Raw genomic sequence first — 7,490 nt, forward strand, 5'->3', positions numbered from 1 at the left:
CACAACCACGGTAATGGTTCTAAGACTGAGGATTGAGACTTTGAAACTAAACTCTCTAACTAGCATCTTCGAAATAATATGCTGATTTAAATTAAACAATTTAAAAGATATGTTAAAAAATCTTATTGTCATATGAAATCATAATCTACTCTGACAAAACATCACATTATGATGTAAATGCACAGGTCTCTTTAAAAACCGTAAAATATAATCATCTCAGGCAGTTACAATACACATTATTAAACGAATTTTTTTTTCGTAATAATTACTGTTAGACTTTTTTTTTCTCTTAATGAAAAATGTTAAACTGAATATTTATATAAATTGTCATGAAGCATTTTTCATTGAATATTCAAAAACCGTGTGACTTTTGTATTTATGCTACATTAATTCCTACCTAGTACACTTCGTTTTCACCGACGATAAACTCACATCAACAAAACAAATTTTTTATTTGTTTTTGGAAATTTTACTATACACAAAACAAAGCAAAATAAAAATTGGCTACAGATTTAAGGGTAGCGACAATCACCTTTTTGTCATTCCACACTCATTCTTACACTTCATCAAATTATCACATTATTTTTTCATTCTTCATTTCTTCAGTCTCACCTCACTATATCAGTGTCTTACCCCCCTCCCCAGTGCCGGTCTGGGCTTTTGGCAGCCGGTGCAATCACTTCGATTCTTAGAATCTTCAGTCAGTCAGTAATCAGTAAGTCCCTAAATTTTACATTTGTTTTTCGGACTGATTGTTGAAAAGAAATCACAATGACATTTCAGCAACTTCAGGTTCTTGTTTTGCCTTTCTTATTCCACAGAACTTTTCGAACTAAAATGACAATTTCAATTTTAATTATTATCAGAATGACATAAAAAAGGGACAGAACTTGAAAGGGAAATACTTCTGAGTTTTAATTCTGATACTGATGGGGAAAACAAAACAGAGAGATGGAAGATTGGTCGTTTTGAACTTCTACGGTTTATTTTAAAATCCAGACGCCAGAACTCAATTCCAGATATTATAATACCATTAGAATCGAATTTTTCTAATAATTGTTGTAAGTATTTCTTGCTCTGAGAGGAAATTTTCTAAATGTAAATCGATTAAGAAGCACTTAGGACCTAAAAATTAATACCTTGCGTTTACGAAATCTTATCGTACAGTCTACAGAACAGCAGCTGGAGTAATGAAGCAAACTTTTAGAATATTTTAAGAATTTAGAATCTGACGTATTAGTTAACAGAACGACTATCAAAATATCATTTTAGAACGTTAGAAGTAAAGTTTTATTTAAAAAATAAAAAAAGAGATCTTATTTCTTTCTCTATATGTCCTTTTTACAGTTTACAGATTTTTTTTTTTTTTTTTGTTTTGTTTTGTTTTTGTTTTTTGTGTGTGCGTGCATTCAGAGGTGCAAAAATCGAATCGCCCCGGGCCGTCACCATCGAGATAGATAAGGCCTGCGCTCTGAAACGAAACTGGCTTGTGACGTCATGGTTAAGGGACCCTCAGCAAACTTTTTGTTGGCTGAGGTTAAATAAGTTGTAATTTTTTATTCATTATGTTTTAAGAATTGAATTTATGTTTACTTTTGACACCTGAAGCATCATCCCTTGTAATAATTACTAACACTAGTAATATAAAAATTGTCAGCAAAATTTATGATTATTTATTTTAATTGGAAACTAATTTTATATGAAATAACTGTCCTAAGGGGTTAAAAGCATAACACTTATTTCATTACATAATATGTAGAATATCAAATGCAGAGTAAATTTGATTCTTGACAGAGTACTGTGTTCTTAAATTTAAATATCAATGTTTTTTGCAAATCATTAAATATCATTTTATCATGATGAAACTTAAATGCATATGTTTAGCTAACATAGCTTCTGTTCACTTTTATATATGTTATTATCATGCAATCAGCTTGTTTAAAATTTGTTATGCAATAAAAACCTTTCTGAGAATGATAGAAAAGTTTCTAAAGTAATGTATGTAAGATTCATATTAAGGTAATTAAATTGCGAGACTGCAAAATGAAATTTTAAAAATGTACAGTTATTGACGAAGCAGTAGTAATTGAATTCATATGTAGACATACTTGTTTTCATTGTATTTCAATTCAATGCAATTTTAAAAACAATTTTTTTAATTATCTTTTAAATTACAATCTTTAATTTGAGTACGTGGCACCACCAAAAGCTATGTAAGTTATGTTAAAAAAATTGCTTACATTATACAGAAAAGTTTTGAACATGATGTTAGGATTTATATTTTCTTTTCATGTGGATATTAATAGAAAAAATATTTTCAGAACAGAGGTAACGCTTATAGTTAAATAGGTATGATGTAAATATTTGCAAGAAATTTCAGTTTCTAAAAGTTTTTTAAGTATTTCGTATATTTTAAAAATATTTTCAAAAAAATTGTGTATAACTTTATTTAAAAAACTTTTTTCCTGTCTTATTTGGAATTTTAATATTGATAGACTTCAGAGCTATGTAATAAACATTATCTCAATTTAACTACAGATTCTGTCGAATAATTATGTAGCATTAAGAGGAAAACATTAACTGTAATACAGATTAACATACAGTATGTAAGTAAGAAATAATTTTAAAACTAAACTATTTAGTAATTTATTACATTCAGAAAAATTTTCTGACTGATATAAGGCATTTAAATGTTAGTCTAAATATTAAGTAGTCTCTTGCATTCGTTTGATGTTTTATAATCCTGCTACATTAATATGATAGATATAAAAAATATGCAATAATTATAGAATGAGAGATAACATGTGTTCCCACTGGCAAACATTTTGTTAAAGTAGTGGGTGAAACAAAAAAATTTGATGCGGTGATGAGAATCAACGAGAGACACAAAGACAGTGCAGAAAAATCAAAGTAAAAATTTTAGCTACTTGAATTTTAAAACCAATTTTTCGTCAAGGAAATGATTTGCTTTTAAAAGCATCACACCATTCTCAAATAATTTTGTTTTGAAAATAAATACCAACAAAAGAAAATGAAAATATTTCATATTCGTATAAGCTTTGTGAAACATTATATTGCCGCTTTTAGACTGATTTTATAGTATGAGATACCAATTTCATAGAATAGGTTTAGAAAAACGGGTGTTTAGCAAGGAAGGTAAACTGCGCGAAGATCGGTCCCCTAGCAGTGACGTAGTAACTCAGCGCGCAGGCCTTATCTATCTTGATGGTGACGCCCGGGCAGCAAAGCCTCTAGCTACGCCACTGCCTTTTCCTTTTAGATTAAAATTTTTCACGACCCTCTACTCAGTTCTGCACTTATTGCTCATCTTGCTCTCGTTAATGGTATAATACACTGACTACCAATAAGTATTTGGACACCTGTGATAGAAAAGAAAAACTAACTTTATTCAAAATCAATAGTTGGTAGAGCCTCCACGAGAGGTATTTACAGCGTGGACGCTCCGGGGCATACATTCCACAAGTCTTTGTATGACAGCTATTGGTATTTTCTTCCACTCGGCTTGGAGAAGACATAGAAGTTCCTTCACCGATTTTGCAAGGGTAGTGCACCCCTGAATTCGGCGATGCAACTCGTCCCAGAGGTTCTCGATAGGGTTCAGGTCTGGACTCTGGGCAGGCCAGTACATTCGATAAACTCCATTGCCACCATACCAAGCCTTGGTTAACGTCGAAACATGACAACTGGCATTGTCGTCCTGAAAGTAACAGGATTCTAAACCCGTAAAACTGCCACAACGTAGGAAGCACATTGTCATCCAAAATAGTGTAGTATGCATCGGAGTTGAGCTTACCATGAATGGGGACCAAGGGTACCAGCCCATACCAGGAGAAACGAACCCAGACCATAATTCCACCTTTGCCGAACTTGACTGTTGGCACAATGCATTCTGGCAGGAGACGTTCTCCAGGTAGACACCAGACACAGACCTGCCATCCGAAAGGTAAAGGGTGAACCTTGATTCGTCACTCCAAAGAACCCGTTTCCACTGATCTACGGTCCAATTTCGATGTGCTTTGCACCACATTAACCGAGCAGCGCGGTTGTACTTTGTGATCAAAGGCTTATGGGCAGCAGCACGACCATGAAAACCAAGCAGATGTGCTTCCTTAGGGATGGTATTCATTGAAACAATACTCCCGGATGGCTGTTGAAACTCCTCGCGGATGAGGGCTATCGGTTGGGTGCGGTTCTTCCAAATTTCTCTGAACAGCACTCGTCGGTCTCTAGCCCCCAGTTTCGTTGGTCTGCCGACTCGGGGCACATTCCGACAATCACCTCTCACCTTCCACTTCTTCATCACATAGGCCACTGTCGATATTGAGTACTTCAGATCGCTAGATATGTCCCTTAAGGATCGGCCACATTTGTGATACCCGATAATTATACCTTTCTCGAAATCAGAGAGCTCCGAACTGCGAGGCATCTTGCATGGAACTAAAGCCGATGCTGTTTCCTACACGATATATACCGGCGAAGTCCGTGGCGTACCTTGGGACCGCAGATATCGTCATTTGCATAGGTGTCCAAATACTTATTGGTAGTCAGTGTATTACAATAATGAAATATAGGATTAAAAATTAATGCAATAAATGCAGTAATGGAATATGCAACAAAGGCAGCATGATAGAAGCAATATGGAGGATCACTGCGACTCCTTAAAAAAAAAAAAAAAAAAAAAAAAAAAAAAAAAAAAGGTATCGAGGGGCTATTTGCCCAGGAGGGCTATTAATTTCACTTTGGCATTTTGTGTTGATTCACTATAAACAGCGTATCACTTTTTAAATTGTTGCCAACAAATATTAGAGCTCTGTATTATATTTAAAGAAATTAAATAATGAAGAATCTGTTTAAATGTATGTATGTTTCTCGCATTGTCATAATACAATGGTACCTATAGCCATCAAATTTTGAATAACGTCCGTCGCCACCCGAATATGGACATCTGAAAGCCCAAATTTGATATTAGTTTTATTAGCTATTTCATTTGTAAAGCATTTATGAGTTTTTATATTAAGAAATTCAATAATTTCGAACCGAGTAATGGCAACACTGTACGGAAAGAAGAAAAAATTATCTCCAGCGCGCGAGACTGTGTATTGGAAGTTCTAAAGATATGCTCATTTTAAAATTATTTTGCTTTATTGCACTTGAATTGAATTTTATGGTTTAAGTGCGAAGAACATGATATTAAATAAATAAAAATAGCACACAAAGCGTCAAAAAAACGCCCCTTTGGGCGTAATATGAAATCTGAAAGCTTTCAGATTTTTTTTTTTTTATGTGTGTGTGTGTTTTGCATTCTAAAATAAATTTAACTTCTTTTGCAGATTCTGTTCCGAATTTCTGCACAGATAGATTATTTCAGTGAAATTATATTTAAAATTGTTGAATTTTTCTGTGTAACGTAAGGCGAAAAAATTTTTAAAGAGACAAGCTATGCCGGAAAAGAAAGAATATCAGGAAATGGGTATCCCGGTAATTTGGCCAGATAGCCAAGCTGCAAACTGTTTTGGCGACTTTTTGTTTGTTTGTTTGTTTATTTTATTTTATTTGAAAAAGGTCGTGTGTCCCGAAACTCGTCTGCGTTGCTAAAAAAGATAAGATAGCTGTGATCGTAACCGATAACTTCGTTGCGTACGCCAATCAAATAAATAAATGATAGAGCAACATCAAAAGAACTAGACTGAAACATCCGTACCCAGAATTTTCATTTAGGTAGATTAATCTAAAATGAACAGTTGTTAAAAAACTCAGATTTTCACCAAAATTTCAGTTTTTCCTTCCAGGTATGTAATTTTTTCCACTCAGTAAAAAGCGTAATTAAGCACTACATTTATAAGTATGTTTCATTAGGAAGTGAAAAGATAATTCTGTTTTTGAGCGTCTAATAAATAAAAATTAACAAAAATATTTACACGCTAATGGTTACCGTTATCATCGTTTCCTAAGGAATTTCCTTAATAGTAACGAAGCATTAGGTCTTACGTTATTTTCATGCTTTTATTAAATATCAACTGCTTGTTATCAACTGTTTATTAAATATCAACTGCTTGTCCCATTACTTATGTGAGATAATTTTCAGAGCTTTTTGAATATTTTGGTCTATTTTTTATTAATAACGTTTCTAATAATTTCTTCGAAAACAAGCAGGTTTTAAGAAAGATGATCAGAGATGTGAACCATAGTAAATCTAGTACGTTCATCACGGTTGTAGGACCTTTTCCTTAAATAACTTAGCGTGAAATAATTTGTACCCTGTAGGTAACCCATTCGAGTTATATAAAAAACCGATGTTAAATCATTGCAAAACACTTAAAATATTATATTGTCGAAAACTTATATAAAAGCGTTTTTCATGAATTTTAATTTTCTTCCTTCTTTTTGAATTTTTGAAGCGTTTTTCATGAATTTTAATTTTCTTCCTTCTTTTTGAATTTTTGTATTTAATGTAGTCTTTCAAATCCTTTAACCATGAAAGTAATATTTAGATAAATATTATTTAAACTAATAGAAACATCGAAATGCTTCAAGAAATGATTGTTGTTTCATTTTTACAGAACGAAAAGTTAGGAAATATGCAGAGGTACAATACGCTGAAAAAGCTATTTTCAGAAAACTGCTTTTCTAACATCTTGAATAAAAGTTGCAGTGCCAGATCTACTTCTGCAATCGCTGCTGATGTTGGAAGTCGCAAGAATTCGTACGTAGAAACAGCAAAACCCTTTGAGGAAATACCACATCTAACTATGCTGCCTTTTATAGGAACTGCCTGGGTATTTCTGCCCATTGTAGGTAAGCATTGATGACAACATTTCTGCTCTATAAACCTAAATATTTCAATTAAATAAAATAGTTTGGAATTTTATTCCTTTATGCAGCTATTTAGAGTATGCAGAATAAATTTTCATTGACTTCTCATGCCTAGAACGCTTATTCATGTGGTGGGCTGCGATCCACAAGAGGGCTGTGGGATGGTTTCAGAGAATCTGCGAACAAACACTGTATTTTTATTAAATAAAATATAATGCAATGCGATGGTATTATGTGACAACAAAATGCTGAAACTAAAAATATGATTATAAGGTGCAGATAAAAATACCACGCAAAAGGAAACATTTATTGAATGTTATTTAATGAGTATTTACTGAATGGAAATATATGAAATTCTGAAACATTTATGGACATTATCACGGAAGCAGTTTAATTTGCTTATGTCAAATCTAAATTATAAGGTATTTCTCCCGCCTTCTTAGCGTGCCTTCGTGGATAGCGGTCTGCACGCTGGGTGCGTATTCCAGAGGCACGTGGTTCGATTCCTGGAGAAGGCGTTGCTCATTTTTCATGACACCTGCTTCCAAAAAATATCTAATGTCACTGCAGTGGTGCTCAAACTAAAAGGGTGGTGGATTATGATTCTCCATACCCAGGATTTGGCGATTGGGTCCCCTAAAACCCCTGTCGCCCTT

The sequence above is a fragment of the Stegodyphus dumicola genome, chromosome 6, assembly GCF_044657685.1.
Source record: "Stegodyphus dumicola isolate Sdum_Otavi_A_Nest chromosome 6, ASM4465768v1".
NCBI classification, from domain to species: Eukaryota; Metazoa; Arthropoda; class Arachnida; order Araneae; family Eresidae; genus Stegodyphus; species Stegodyphus dumicola.